Below are 14,944 nucleotides of genomic sequence, written 5' to 3'. Positions count from 1 at the left end.
ATTTCAATAGTTTTTTGTTTCAGTTCCAAGGCAAATGCTTGTTTATTGCAAGGTAAGCTGTAACTATCTTCGAAAACTTTGCCTTCATTAGGAAGGTAGTGAGATAGTGAGAAAATCATCATAAGCAGGATGCTTATTTTTGTAAACATGCTGTGTATGTTTTGATTATTTTAATTTTTAATTACAATTTTTCTTTTTGCATGGGGTGGCAGAACTGAAGAAGAGATTGGTGTGAGGTAAAAAAGTTTTTTTAAAGTATATCTGACATGTCATATCATCGGCAGTGGCTTTTAAAGTCCAATATTGACTTTTTGAAATGTTTTTAACCTTTTTTAGATTCTAAGTCTACTTTGGTTCTTTCCTGATAGAAATAATGTTCATAATGAAACAAAACAAAACATAAAATGTTTAACTTGCTCCAGAGCTACACCACGGGATGGATAAAGGGAGAACTTTTCCTACCTTTAAAACAGATGCTATCACAAAAATACATTCACAGTCTAGGTGTACTTCGACTCCAGAATTCAGTTTCTCTTTTAGCTCTCTGCAGGATTTCAGACTGGCTGATAGCCTGAAGATTCCTTTTGTTAGGGGTCCTTTTTGATTAAGAAAGTAAAGCATATCCTATGGGGAAGCAAAGGAAACAAAACAAAAAAGCACTTCACACATACATGCAAGGGAACATGTACTGCAGCTACTAGAGGACAGATTAAAAGCACTGAAGGATTGGAGCTGGATGGACAGCTAGAAGGATTAAAGTCAATCTTTTAGAGAGTAGAATGGTGGTTACCAGGGGCTGGGGATGATGGCAGGGGAGTTAGGGAGATGTTGGTCAAAGGAAACAAAATTTCAGTTAGATAAGAGAAATAAATTTAGGTGACCTATTGTATAACATGGTGATGACAGTTAATAACAATGTACTAAATTCTTGAAAATTGCTAGGAGAGTAAATTTTAAGTGTTTACTCACTTTGCTTTCTTTCTATTTGTATGTCCTCTGCTTGCAGTGTAGGAAGAGAATGGGTTTTAGAGACAAGCAATCCATGGCATTTAAAATCTAGTTATGCCACTTATTTACTGTGTAACCCTTGGTAAAGTTCGGAGGCTTTTTTTTTTAAATTAGTAAACAAAGGAATGATGACAATAATAACTACCCTCTGTATTTGCTGTGACAGATAAGCTGTGAAGGGGCTAGACTAGTGTCTGGCATTTATAGATGCATAATACAGCATAAAATGCCACACATCTAGTATAGTGCTTGCAGGATACTGGATACTCAATAAAAATGTTGGTTAACAGTGATTATTTAATATATCAACACAAACTCAGTGGCTTTCAACTGACCCATTCTATACACAAAAGATAACTAAATGCCAGAGAATGTATCTTTATTCTTAAATACTTGAAATACAAATAAAGCAGTTTTAAAAACTTTAAAAAATATGATTAAGTAGTCTCTGTTGGTGAAGTGGTTAAAAAAAAAAACCAGACTTTCAGAACAATATGGAGTTGAATTGAAGAAGGATTTGTGAGAGATAGAATATGGATTGTCTATCTACAGAGCAAATTCCAATTTACCTGAGCAGGCTTATATGGCTCTTTCTTGAAACCAGTAGTCTAGATTATCTCTTATGTCTTCCTTATGATTCTGCAATAGCTAAGTCAGATTTTAATTCTTTTAAATAATGATAATAGAGATTATTAGCTAAAGCCAGGGATGTCTATAATCTCTCCATCTGGGGACAGGTTTACTTTCCAGAGTTCCCCATTCCTAAAATTCCTTTCCCATTACTTTACAGGCCAAAATGAGACTTACTAAGACAGGTTTGGGCAGATTATCATTCTCACAAATATTTGGCAGAGAAACTCCAAACAGCTGTCCTGGCACAGGAGATGTTGGAGATATGGGCAAGTTGTGCTGGTGAGTGCTAGAGCCTCGCCAAAAGGCCCAGTTTAAGATAGATCTTCTCCTTTTAAATGTCTTCTGATTTGAATCTAAGGCAGAATTGAAAGTATTAGAAAAACTAGTTTAGTTTACTTAACTTTATTTCTATAATTTCCATTTCACTATATGTTCGTTACTATGGCTCAGAAAAGAAATGCTTATAGATGTCCTTTGTTATTGACAATTCAACCCATGAAATTTCTCTATAATATTCTGTAAATTAAGGAAAAATCAACTATGGAAGAATCAAATGTTTGGTTCTTCTTCTATCTATTTCTGAGACACCACTGGTATGTTTACTCGAGTTTTGGCACTAAATTTCAAAGGTGAAAGAATGGCTTCCTATTGAAATATTACAACTTAAAGCAAAAAGTGTTTTTCATACTAACATATACATTTTCCCATTTTAAAGATGAGACTGGGCATCCAGAAATTTGAAGACTGAATTATACTACAATTAAATCATGAGAAAAAGCAAGCAAGGAGGAGGGAAAGGGGAAGATGGAGGAGAAATAGGAAGAAGAGGAGAAAGAGGAGAAGAGTTGTTGTCTCTATTAAGATGTTCTATGGAAACAAAGAATGCTTTATTGCCTGATGTCCAACTCTACTACTGACAACAGATACAGGAAGGCAATGTCCTTCATTTTTTCCCTTTCTTTGCAACTGCAAAGACTTTCCTGTATCTTTTCAGTTCCTGACTTTAAGACGTATGCTTAAGGCAGGATGGATGGGTGCAAACATGACTGAGACTTGCCCTTGCCATGGCGACATTTATAATCTAATAGGGAACAAGACTGGTGGTGGGGTGAGAGAGGGGAAAAACAAGTATATTAATAAATAAAACATCATAAGGGAGGAACAACGGACCAAAGGTATTCAGAAGAAAGTAAAGCACATTGATCCAGTACGAGGGAGAGGAGTGATCCTGGAGGCGTTTGCATTTGATTTGGATGTTTTTTAGGCAGTTGGCAGGTATGGGGATCCGAACCCTTGACCTTAGTGTTTATAACACCATGTTCTAATGAACTGAGCCAACTGGCCAACCTGATTTGGATTTTGAATGAATAAGACCTCAACAGACAGCATCCAGCATAATGCCTTGTACCTAGTAAGTACTCAATTGTTATTGAACAATGATTGAAACTGAGGAGAAATTTAAGTGGAAAAAAACAACATATACAAAGTAGGCAGAAGTAAAAAGGGTCAATAGTGAGTTATGATTTTGATACCACAGTGCTGAAATTTTTGTCATCTGTGTCTAATTTTAACATGAAAGTTAGTTTGCAAATGATCTGATACATAAAAAGGTTCCATTTTTAAAAGTTCCACTTCTAAAAGTGGCTGGCTCCTTCTCTCCCTCTCCCTTCCCCCAACACACACACACACACACACACACACACACACACACACACACACACACACACACACACACACACACACACACACACACACACACACACACACACACAACAACAACTATAACCTCTACACAAGTGAATGAAAATAAACCTACCTGTAGTCACTAAAGAGTGATCAAAAGAAGGTAGATACTGAAAGTAAAAGTTTGACCCTTCGAAGAAGGGAATGGCATGGCACTGAATGTTTCCTATTCTTATAGCTTTTATTATGAAGACAGGCCCCAGGGTGGCGGGGCAACTAAAATTTGGAGAGAAACCGGAACTCTTACTGGCTTGGAGAAATAGAGAACAAAGATAAAGGTACCCACAGCAGCTGGAACGTGAGAGGGAATCACAGAAAGGACAAAACCTGACAGTGGAAGCCCCAAATATTGTACATTCAGTTCTGCCCAAATTGCTGGCTAACCCCTAAAGCATGCATTCCTGGGGCAGATTCAAAACATCTTGCAATTAAGGCTAACAGAACCAAGATATGAGAGGCCACAATACCCAGATAGCACTCACTCACGGTTTGACTCAATTCTCTCTAAGCATCGTCAAATACTAACTTTAAAGAAGTCTTTTATCTCGTTTGGATATAATGTACCTTAGCATTTTATTTTCTCAGAATAACCTACTTAAACCAAATATTTAAAAAGCCAAGTTGTGAGAGGAAAGCAAATAAGCAACATTTTATCAGATGGCCTTACGACCATCATCCACACTTCACTCCCTTAGGATACAGTAAGTACGTCGTCAATGTACACACAGTCAGGTGGGCAAAAGCTCTTTGGCTTTGAACTCAGGAGCCTAGTTAAGACTCTTGGTTCAGACACTTATTTAGGCAGGTTACTTAACTTCTTTCCTTAACTTTAAAATGCAAAGGATAACCTATCCCTCAAAGGCTTACTGAAAGGATCATGCAAGATAATGTACGGAAAGTATTACTTTGCCCAGGGCATGGGTCAAAGGAATCTTGATTAAAGCTGCCAAGAGACCAATCTACTCCTCAAAAACAAGACCTCCTCGCTGTACTTACTCTCCATTTGGTTTAACAGCCTTCTGGAGGTATGTAGACATGAAAGAATACCACTACTCTATTAAGAATTTTCTTCCTGCTTTGACATTCCCAACCTACACCATTTTAGAAAACAGAAAAAGAAATGAAACCCTTTCTGAAATCCAGAAAGGGGTTCCTGTATGTCTAGCAATGTCAATCTGGGCAAATGTTTGTTTAGTATGTACCATAATATATATGCTGAGTAGCTGTACTCAGTCTGGTTTGCTCACATTTAACCTGGTTTTATTATTTCTATCACTATGAGATTTACTTGATTTTTTAGCTTTCACATTTCTTAAGAAGAATGCTCTATCACAAGTTATAAACTCAGTTATTCTATGAATGTAGACAGAGGTTTAAGTGGAAATTGAGTTCTTTACTTTATCATAAAAAATTTCAGCTGTAGCCATGCTTTTTATGTTCGGCATTCAACCTGAGAGTCCAGGTTCCCTCTGAGACTGAGAGAAAAAGAATTTTCATTAAAATTTACTTTGGTGCAGAGCCTTTAATGTATAGCCCTTATTTTCTAAATGTCAAAAGCTGATGAAAAAACATGTTACTGCAAAAAAAAAAAAAAAAAGATTATGTAAATGTAAAGGAAACTAATTTCATGTAAATCTAGCTTTCCTAAATAACCCTGGCAAGATTCAGGCTAGTGTTTTTGCATGCTTAAATTAGAAAACTGAATATTAAAAATAACAATCCTTAAAACTTTGTGCGTATAGAACAATAACCACAACAGTAAAAGCTTTCATTAGAAATTCTATTCTGGCCACATAGCTACAGAAATTAAGAAGACCTTTATTTTTGTTTTTTTCCAGAGTGGGAAATACATATGAGAGAACATTGGAATGACAGGGCAAACAGGTAAAAGAAGAAACATGTCCCATATTTTACCATCCACTATAAAAGTTCACATTAATTCCAGTGTAGTCCTGGGTCTGAAGCAGATATGGAAGGTAATAAGCCTGCTGTGGGCTCACAGAAATGGGAGTTCCACTCACAATAGAACCCCAAGAGTTGCTTCAGACCACACTCAGAAAGATCCCGCTTAATTAACTCTTCCACTTCATTCAAGTTTTTCCAGTAGGTGTGACTAAGCCATTCAATCTTTCATTTAACTTCTGCTCTGTTCTATACACTGGACTAAGTCCTGGGATGAGTTCTCAGGCCTTAGAGAAGCTCACAGTCTAAAGAGACATGTAGATATGTAAACAAATAATCACAACGTAAATTTTTAAGTTACACTAGAGATATGTATACAGTGCTCTGGAGACACAGAGAAAGGGGTAGCTAAAGATTCAAAGAAACAAAGATTTCCTAGAAGTGATATTTGAGTTGGGTCTTGAGGTCAGATCTTTGAATGTCTATATTCAGCACCCCCAATTAACACTAGAGCTATCTCACTGTGGACCAACCACCCCAAGGATGACTTGTAGTGACTCAAGTCTCAGAGGTGGAGTTCTGAGAGATCTATTGCTATTCTGTTTCCAGTGTAAGACTATTTAGTGGGAGGTCTTCTCGACAATGAAGCAGAAATTTGAAAAACAGATGGAAGATGACTGTGCTCACCTAAAGCGATGCTGGTTAACAGGGATATTTTCTTTGAGCTAACTAGAGAAAACGTCTCTCAGAAATGGATGTATGAAGCTTTGTCTAATTGTGGCTTATTTTATTCAGGTGGTTTAAAAACATAATATTAATTGTTCCCAGCCAATATTTTAATAGAAATTATCTTCCTCTTTTATCTCCTTGCTAATCTTAGAAACAACATATAAATTTCCACATAAGATCACGCAAAATATCTACTTCCTGGGGCTAAGCAATTTAAGAATTTAAGAGTTCTGTGGATTTTAAATATACAGGCCAGGGCCGAGCCCGTGGCGCACTCGGGAGAGTGCGGCGCTGGGAGCGAAGCGACTCTCCCACCGCGGGTTCGGATCCTATATGGGAATGGCCGGTGCACTCACTGGCTGAGTGCCGGTCACGAAAAAGACAAAATAAATAAATAAATATACAGGCCAAACAGAGTATGATGAACTCTGAGTATAACAAGTGGCACTTGGTAAATAAAGCCAAATTCCATATATATAATATGTGCTGGAAAAAAAGTATTAGCTCATTTTTCCCTATTAGAAGTCAGGTTAATTGTTGGTATGTATGTGAAGAAAGGCAGGGAAAGAGAGTGAAGAGAGTCTTCTTCTTAAACTCATTTCCTCCTACGAGGTCTCCTTTTTAATTCTGATTTATGTTAGGGATGAGTTGGGGGCAAAGAAGGTGGGAAAGAAGGAAACAGAAATATGGACTTTAAAATACATTAAATTTTGATAATCATAGGGTCATATATTGTACATCACAATGAGGCTATGGAAGTACTGAAAACAATTTCCAGAGTGGAATGTTGCCTTCAAATAAAAAAAAACAAGAGTATTAATAAAAACTGTGAGGATGTTAACAGTAAGACAAACAATAACTATGTAAAATTGTCTCCATTTCATGAAGTGAGTTAGTACTAACATGTCCACATAATATGGCAGTTGGGTCTAATGATGAGTCGAGATCTAAGGACAGAAGATCTATGTTGAGTTTTCAGTTCTACTGCTATATGCTTTGTGATGCTGGACACAGTCTGAGTCTGCTCATTTGTAAAATGGGTAATAATGGAAACTTACATGGTTGTTTTGAGGCTTAAAAGAAAGTATTCTATAAACTGTTATGTTTTATGTAGAAATTACTTGTTAACATTATGAAGACTGTTATCATCCAGGGACCAAAAGTTCCATTTGTAGAATTTGTAGGCTCTCTACAGTTCTTTAGTCTTTCTAGATGCCTTTGGCTTTTTTACTTCTCATTAAAACACTGCAAAGATGTAACAGGCAAAGAAACGGAGACCAGTCAAAAGAGATGGTTCTGTTACTTAGGGAAAGCTCTGTTATAAAGTCTAGTAGAATACTGAGACTTTACCTGAAATGTTTTTGATTAAATGTGCATTCTAATAATCTAAATTAGAGGGCAGCAAACTACAATCCCTGGGCCAAATCTGGCCTGCCACCTCTCTTTGGATAGCCTGTGAGCTAAGAATAGTTTTTACATTTTTAAAAGGTTGAAAAATTCAGAAGAAGAATATTTGGTGATACATAAAAAATTTTAAGAAATTCAAATTTTACTGTCTGTAACAGTTTTGCTGGGACACTACCACACTCATTCATTTATGTATTGTCTATGAGTGTTTTCACTTCACACTCTATGGCAGAGTTGAGTAGCTGTGACCAAGACAATATGTTGTGCTCTCATTGCTTTGCACTGTTGCTCAGGGCACTACAAATTTCAGTGACTCCATTATATTTTGACAATGTTTCAAGTGCCACGTGTGTCATGATACTGCAAATCTATTTTTTTTATTATCCATCATGTCAAAATAAGAAAAGTAGTCTTCCAGTGCTGAGTTTTTAGGGCACCATGAAGTGTGTATGACATTGTTATTGAATCAATGGGCAAAGTATTGTGGTTACTGTGCAACGACATAACAGCCATGGTGAAAAAATATATGTCAACTTTACCTGACTAAGCACTTGTCAATAGATGTTGACATTACCAGACTAAACACTATCACAGTATCCCCAACTTAAAAGAAAGCAACGATCAGAAAAATTAGAATATTTAAAATAAAATATCTCATCACCACAGAATTTCTTCACAAAGACAAAAAATGAAAACAGACTGCAACAAAAGTAAATTTGAGGGCCGAGCCTGTGGCGCACTCAGTAGAGTGCTGCGCTGGGAGCGCGGCGACGCTCCCACCGCGGGTTCGGATCGTATATAAGAATGACCAGTGCACTCACTGGCTGAGTGCCGGTCACGAAAAAACGACAAAAAAAAAAAAAAAAAAAAAAAAAGTAAATTTGAGTGGCTCATTTGTTAGCCAAGAAAGGATAGCCATTTACTAATGGTGAATTGATGAAATCCTGTGTGCTTGTAGTAGATGAAGAAATGAGCCCAGAGAAACTAGATTTAAGATTATTAGCCTTTTAGTCAGAATAGCTGATCAAATAGTTGAGGACATCAGGAATAATATCAATAGTTAACTAAAACAAGGCAGGTGACTCACTTTGGTTCTTAATGAGTTGACAGATGTTACCAATACTGCTCAGTTGCTTATTCAAGAAGTTGATGCCGCGTTTGAAGTGACTGAAGAATTAGCCTTAAACAGACTGCATAGAACAACTATGGGTGAGAATATTTTGAAAGAATTTGAGAAAATAATTCAGCACCACCTGAAGTGGAATCTGCTAAAATGTGTTATGTCTGATGATGTAGCAAATGTGTGGAGTGAAAAAACGGTGTGATTCGACAAATTTACAAAGGTTGTAAAATTTTAAAATGTTTAATACATATGGTTTATTCAGTGTATTGATCAGTGGTACTGCAGGGAATATATTTCAATCTATAAAGTGTTACTGGATTAGTAGTGTCAGCAGTGAACTTCATTTACTCTCATGGACTTAACCATTGTCAGTTTTGTGAATCGTCAGAAATAGAAGCCAAATATTAGCCTTTCTTGTACTATCACAGAGCAGTTCAATGGCTCAGCAGTGGTAAAGTTTTATAATGATGTTTTGAATTCTGGGCTGAGATTAAACTTTTTATGAATGAGAAGAACTGCTTTCAATCACTATTACTGGACATTGAATGGCTTTATAAGTTAACTTTTCCTGTAGATTTGATGTTTCTTAATGAATCCCACCTAAAATTACAAGGCAAAACAATGCTTATACATAAAACTTTTAATGCAGTAAAGTCATTCAACGATATTTAATCACAAGTAATGTCAAGCTGCTTTATACACTTCTGGTGCTGTCAAAACAAGAAGATCTCTAGTCCCACACAAGTCTGCAGCACATATATTTTCCGAGTTCAAACGATAACTCTAGTAGTGTTTTACCAATCTCCACGCAAGAGGAAAATATCATAACTCAAAATCTATTTATTAAATTGAGGAGCTTCCACTTAACCTGCAATTGGAAGTGATTATCTTCCATGAAATGAAGAAGAATCTAACACAAGTCTACAAATGCCATCTAAGAGAGAAATGTGCTCAATTAGGATTATACGCTCATAGAATGATATCGATATTTGGCAGTACCTCTCTGTGTGAAAACGTTTTCCAAGATGAAATATAAAAATCTCATTACAGATCAGAACATTTGCAATCGATTTTGACGATTAAGTCACGAACTTTAAAACCCAATTAAGTCAAATTTTATCCCCCTCAAGATAATTCAACTCTTTTTAGTAGACATGTATTATGTATAATTATACTCAATTATTATATTTTGAATTTCATCAGTAAAAAACACACGGAAATTTTCTTTCTTTTGTTACATAAGCACCTACCTGCAAATTTCACTATCGAGCCCCTTACAGAAAAACTTTGCTGACCCCTGATCTAAATCAGTGGTTTCTGAAACAGTTATTCATCAATATCTTCTGTATTAAAAAAAAAAAAAACCCACATAAGAGGTTCACCTGCAATTTTTAGTTGCACAGGTGATTCTGATATCCAGCTTGGCTTTGGCACCATTAGGCTATAGTTACTCCATCCCTGATCCCATTTGCCACAAATCATCTACCTCTGGAACTACCATTATCCTAACTTCCAATAGAAAGAAACTGAGCAGAGGATGCCTACAATTTAACTTAGAAAGCAAGTCACTGGCAAAACTGAGTAAAACCCTTAGGATTCCTACTCTCTGATTATCAGTCAAATTAATTAAAATTGACAACAGACCCAGAGAAATAGTTCTGAAAACATGGGTAAAAAAGGTAGAGTGGGAGAATATTATTCTCCATAGCATAGTTATAAAGATTCTCTTTGTATCTTTAATGAGATAACAAATCTAAAAATTAATTTGATTATCCATTAAACAAATATTCATTGAGTAAATATTCATTTACATATGCCAGGCACTGTTGCAGGTTCTGGCAATACAGAAGTGAACAAAACAGACCAAAATCCCTGCTTTCATGAAGCTCACATTTTATTGGATGGAAAACCATGATACGTCTCTCTATAGCACCCCCTCAGAACAGCCCAAGTAAGTGAGCAAACAGTTTTATAGTCCAAAAGTTCAACTTACTGTTACAGGACAGGAGAAGATGACTGGTATGAATTCACGGTTAAGTTTGTACACCGGTGTTGGCAAGATGAGGGAGTCCCTGATGACCGATCTATTAATTTACTGTTGACTTCAGTAAAGTATAGAGTTGGAGGCCAGGTCACCATCAACAGAAAGTGATGGGATTGGGTGTGTATATGTGTGTGGAGGGGATTCAGACAGAACAGTTGACTCAAGGAGTTGGAAAATGCCTTAGTGATAAAGTTAAGACTCTCTAGCCAGTATAGAGTGCCCATTTGAGGGTGGTCATTAGTGATATAAAACTGCCCTGCTGCTGTATTATTTCCTCTAGCAGTGTTTCTTTAGAGTTCATCTAAAGAAGGACTTTTGCTACGTACATAGGAAAGTAGGAAAGAGGGTCAAAGAAGCTGAGGTTATCTGCAAGAGAGATAATCATGATAATCATGGAATTCAAGTTGGATAAGGAAAGAAGTAAAAATAGGAGTTGACTAAAAGATGGAGAAAGTGATACAGTGTTGTAAGTTATAAGTAGACAGGAGGAATCTGGGTTTCCAGAGAGGAAAAACTGTTTTGTTTTGTTTTTCCATGTTTCCATGCACAAAGACTAGACGTGTTATTGTAAATGAGGAACTGACAAATCATTTGGGAAGGTCGAGATAGTAAATATTGTAGCTTTTGTGTGCCACAGCTTCTGTCCTAGTTATTCAACTCTTTAACAATAGCAAGAAAGCAGAAAAGAAAAAATGAACAAAGGCTGGCTGAAGAAGAAGAGAGGGCAGTTACAACTCTTTTTGCCCAATAAGATGTCAAAATTTGGAATCAATGGAGTGAATAGGAAGATAAGTTTTATGCTAGTATTGCAATTATTAAAAAAAATCTATACATGTTTTAATGTGAAAATTATAAATTAAACAATTTTAAATGAATTGAAAGATGTTTTGTTTAAAAAGGGATCTTGGGGTGTAAAATTCACAATGAGTGCTGATTTGTCTGTTTTCTCTAAGTTTAGATTGCTACATACACATTTTTCTTAAAGAAGGGTCATTCTACAATGAGGTTAAAAACAGTATGAGCTACTTTTTCATTAATGCTACATCAGTTGGATCACACACAGAGGAAGTACTTCGAAATTTCATTTGGCATTCAGACGATGCCTAAAATCTGTTATGTGGCAGGTAGGTGGCTTCAGTGATCTCTCAAGGTCCATGCTATGCCTTTAAATTTATTACTCCTTGGGCCCGAGTTTGTTCATTTGCAAAGGCAATTCCACTGTTCACTGGACCCCCTAGTTGGTTCAAATTGATAAGGGCAACTGTAGAAATTTAGCATCCATTTTCTACTATCCCACTCATAGTTTCTGGTATCCATTTTCTATTTCTCATACACTCTTAATTTCAGACTGAGAGCTTAAAACTCAAACTTGGCTTAGGGTAAATTATGTTGGACACCATTTTTATCATTCTAGAGTCTTTATAATGGGGAGGTAAGAGACAGCTATGTTCACAGGAAATTAATACTCAATTGGTAGGCTAAGGAGAGACTTCTGTAGAAATTATCCTAGTCTTCACATAGTTATCAGTCCCAGGATCCAGGCAGGGGATCAGAGTCCCTGACATCCATTACTGACAGCCTCCTTTTTATACTGTGACCATTTAGGGGGAACACACAGTGGAGTGTATTACAGTACAAAGAAGGTATTGAAGCACCTGCAGCATTGCCTAGTGCCTTTGACTCTGCAGTGGCCATAAGATTAAAGGGAAAGAATGGTGAAGAAAGAAGGGATAGGCTGTATTGCTATTAGTTGCTGGTTACATCCGTCATGCCTATTTCTGATTTATAAAATGATCTTCTTCTAAAACTCCATCTTTCCTTTCAAAACTCCTAGGTAATTCAAAAGAAAAATCACTCCATCTGGCTGGAAGTTTGGGTATTTTCATTTGTACAAAATGTGTATCCAGAAATGAAAACTTTTGCTGAAAGAAGGCTCAATGAAGGACAAGAAGCGACTCACCACTCCGTTGCTGGGCCATAGCCAAACGGCTGCGCTTCAGGATGAACTGGCACCGCATCTCTTGGGGCAGCTGTTCCATAAGGAAGGGGTCCTGGAAGTTGAGAGGTGTGGTGGAGTCCTTTGATCCCTGTGTCAGGAGTGCAGTGTCTCGAAGGTGGCTCATTTTAATTCCATAAGGATATTCATGCCCTACACAGAGAAAAATCTAAATGTAGACTTCAGACAGGCTGATACTGTGAGCATGTGTGCTACAAACTGGAATGTACTGCAATTTACCCCTGGTACTTTTGGTATAAAGAATCCTTTTGTTGACCGAATGATCACCATGTTCCTCTTAGTTGGAGACCACTGCATAATGTAGGTGGTCCTACCAAAATAGTTTTAAGGATGAGAAGAAAGGAAGGAAGAAAAAAAGTCTTTTAAAATTATCTAGTGTGGAGTGAATGTACAGGTCAGTTTGTGAGTTGCATAATGTTGGTTTCTCCTATTTGCACATAAGAATATTTAGAGGTATTCCAGTTTCTCCTTTGACACTAACTAGATCTATACATCTTCAGCAAATCCCAGTCCTCTCAGCCTCAAATGCATGATTTAAAATACCCTACTCCTATCGCACAACTATTGTAAAGATCAAATAAGTAAACACTGGTGCTTAATATTATTTAAATAATAGGGACAATGAACTATGTATGTCAAGAATTGCTATTGTTACTATTATTTAACACAAGATGTCTGACTGAAAAACATTTAATTAGTTTTTATTAGTTATATAAGTAGAGCTTCTCAAGAGCATTGGGACTGGTTTGATTTATGCTTCCCTCCCACTGCTGCACTCTGAGGCTGGTGTTCATAGGCAATAATCAGAAGGAAGACTGCAGGAGATTAGAAACACAGAAAGAGATGCAAAAAGGATTTACAAACTAGAAAAGCTAAACCCTGCACATCTCATCGCAACATAATTTTTGCTCTTTAATATTCTAAGTAATTGCATCCTGTTAGTGTAAAGCTCAAACACTACTGGTTTGCAGATTTTTTAAGCACAGGAGTAAGTTCCCTTCTATTGCTGACTTATCACTAAATGTAACTCAGTAAACGCTTACTGTTCCTTTCTACCTGGCATAGGCACATAATGTCAATATTCGATTAATATCAAGCAATACAGCAACTTCTAGGAATTAAGCAAAAAAAAAAAAGAAGAAGAAGAAGCCTTCTATAACAGCAATAAAACAATCAATTTATCCAAATAGCCAGCAGCTCATCTACAAGTGAGGTTTGCAAGGCACATTAAAATATACAATTATTTTTATTTTTATTTTTTGGTATATCGCCAATACAGGGATTGGAACCCTTGACCTTGGTGTTATAACACTGCACTCTAACCCACTGAGCTAACCAGCCAGCCCAAAATATACAAATAAGAACTGTTATTCAATCGTGGGACAATCACATGTCATGTTCCATGGTTTTTAAGTAAGAGCTGGTAATGAAGCTTGGAGATGTTTTAAGCTTGAAAGTTACCATTCACCTAGTTTTATTTAAATTAATGTATTTTATTAAAGCATATTTTAAGTATTTTTTTAAAGATTTGCCGACTTTAATTGTTCTCCATTGACTTTACAAAAATGGCAACATTAAGTGAGAGCTAAAAAAGAGAAAGAAAGAAACTACAATCACAATAATACATTGAACTTTGAGAAGTAGAAAACAGAACTGTGATTACAAGAGGTGGGAAGGGGTAGGGGTATTAGGGAGAAATTGATTAATGGACATTAAGAATTATTACATTTTGAAATGATGAATACACTAATTATCCTGATTGGATCACCATATATTGTCCACAAATACTGATAGTCCACTCTGTACCCCACAAATATGTATAATCAACTATTTCAATAAAAATAAAATTTTCAGATAGAGGGGGAAAAAGAAACCCTGAAATAAGTCAATTTTGTCCTCAGTTTATGCATGATCACTTTCTACATTCTAAGCATACAGATTTTGTAGAAAAGTTTGGTTTTAGATTACTCAGATCAATGGAAACACTGATTACACAGTAGTGACCTCACAGATAAATGAAAGTACTGCACGAGATGATGCATGTGAAATGCTTTTCACAATGTCTAGCAGGTAGTAAGCATTTTTCAATTGTTAACAGAAATCAATGTCATCAACATCATTCTGTTCATCATCTCAAAATCTGCTACAGATATTGTCCTTCATTTTTATTGCTCTGTTTCTGTTAACGACTCTGAATAAAATTACTGATCAAAAAATATTTTTTAGCGAAATGATTTAAATAAGGTGAGGTGTAAACTATATACCAATGCTCCTCAAATCAAATGCTGGGTAACTGAGCTACAGAAATAGCAAAGTAAGTTAGTGAAGTGACAGTAGA

The 14,944-nt window shown here is 36.3% G+C and overlaps 1 pseudogene; it reads right to left on the bottom strand.

The window, feature by feature from the left end:
• The window catches only part of LOC134375172 (rho GTPase-activating protein 20-like), a 101,484-nt pseudogene that overhangs the window by 19,710 nt on the left and 66,830 nt on the right, over positions 1–14,944 (bottom strand).

The sequence above is a fragment of the Cynocephalus volans genome, chromosome 4 (genome assembly GCF_027409185.1).
Source record: "Cynocephalus volans isolate mCynVol1 chromosome 4, mCynVol1.pri, whole genome shotgun sequence".
Lineage (NCBI taxonomy): Eukaryota > Metazoa > Chordata > Mammalia > Dermoptera > Cynocephalidae > Cynocephalus > Cynocephalus volans.
Note: the sequence above shows the minus strand (reverse complement) of the source record. Positions and strands in the feature narration are given on the sequence as shown.